Genomic DNA, 2059 nt, shown 5'->3' with positions numbered 1-2059 from the left:
ACATTACCATATAGTAATGATATCCAAACAGTCATAAAATTTATATGCCACCTGCAATCTGCATGTCACCTGTACCATGGCGTAATAACTTAATATTATACGCAATATTTTCCGGCGAATATTAATTTAGACTACTGCACCGTAATATGTAACATACGTGTTGTATGCGCATGACGTTTGTTATCGTCCACAACATTATTATTATTATTATTACCTTAATCTACTTAGTACTTATTAACATTCATTCAATGTTTTGTGTACGCGCAGGTAGGTTGTATGCATGTACTTATACACGGAATTTCAAATGTAATTCGAGCACCAGAAATTATAGCAATAACACGAAAATCAGTGATTTACAATCAAGCCAACAAAATATATTTTTATGGTAGGTAACATAACAATGTAATTTATAAACACTCATAATGTACGATATAGGCAACACAACATGTCAGTAAAATCGACTATATTATTATAATAATATGCAGTTTGTAGAATATACTGCAGCCGTGAATAAAATATTTAAATTAAAGTTACGAAAATTCAATTTTTTTTACGATCTAGTTTGGACATATTGGTACCGTTTGCTGCAGGTGATTTAACTAAAAAAAAAAATAAAATAAAAAATACCGTTGTAACTTCATGGATATTATGCTGATTATAATACAGTTTTAGAGATGAAGTGCGCTCGGAATTCACTAGATTGGTGAATTATTATTTATCCAAGGAAATGCAAAAATATTACATTTTACGATAATATGGTAGGTATATTACAATACATAATTGCGTAAAAGTTATTAAATAAAATATTTTTATTTCAGTTAAGAGACATACAAGATTTTTATACAATTACACGGTAGTAATAATTATAACCCATAAATAACTTCTAGAAGGGTTCCATCGCTAGATGACTTTCCTCATTGTCCTTGGTGTGTCGTTTTATACTTTTATATCAGTATGTAGGAATATATATTATGTCAGCCATCTTTTTTTACTTATTTTGTTAACAAATACAGATTGTACATTTTCGGACTAATAATAATAAAACAAAACCTCTATTAGTATCAACTTTAAAAAATATTATTTCTAAAAATAGTAGGTACACTATTTGGCAAATATTATAGTTATAAATTAAAATACCAGCTATGTAGGTATAGGGGGATCATGTTTAAAAATAATAATTTATGAACCTTACCTATAACATTTGTATAAACTGTGGGTAGTATAATAAGTACTAGACTAAATATTACAACTTACTACTATTTTATATCTGATATAAAACCATTTAAGATTATGATTTATTATTTATAGTTAGTACATTTATAACTCAGATACTAGTATATTACTCATTCAAAAATTAGATTTAGATACATCAAGTAACAAAGGACGGTTACTGATTTGCATTTTAAAAAAAAAGTTTGTGTCACCACAGATAGGACATTCTTTAAATGGTATAAAAATCTAAATACCTATCTGAAAATATGATTTTTTAATTTAAAGTAATAATTATAAAAATCAAAATTTAAATAACTGCATTATTAATGGATTAAAACTTAAAAGGAATGACTGGGTAAACAGCTTGGTAAATCACATAGCATTATGTACCTATCAATATTACCAATACTTACTGTTTACCCGTACACGTTTAAATATTTTATAGTTCCCTCGTCTAATAACATTGAATTGTCATCAGTATTTTTTTAATATGTTATTTTACTTTTTTTACCGTATATTGGGGATGACTTTGATAATAGGAGATTGATTTTCATCAGAATTATTCATTGAGTCGTGTTGTGTGGCTACGCTTTTTGAATAATGATGATTACAATAATTGTCTGTATTTATAAACTGTTATCATGTGATAATATAAATCACCGAGTTAATCATATTTTTGAATTCTACTACCTGTATTATTATATTTACAAACGTTCGTGTTAGTCGTCACCTTTTGTTAAGTCGAAAAAATATCGCAAAGTAAAACGTTGTAGGTATAATTAGTTTGTTGCTAATGTGGTTCAAATGCTACTCAGAAATGGAACAAATCTGAACTGTCATTTAAGTT

The sequence above is a fragment of the Myzus persicae genome, unplaced genomic scaffold, assembly GCF_001856785.1.
Source record: "Myzus persicae strain clone G006 unplaced genomic scaffold, MPER_G0061.0, whole genome shotgun sequence".
In the NCBI taxonomy this organism is placed as follows: Eukaryota; Metazoa; Arthropoda; class Insecta; order Hemiptera; family Aphididae; genus Myzus; species Myzus persicae.
The sequence above is the reverse complement of the archived record's forward strand: the minus strand, read 5'-3'. Positions refer to the sequence as shown.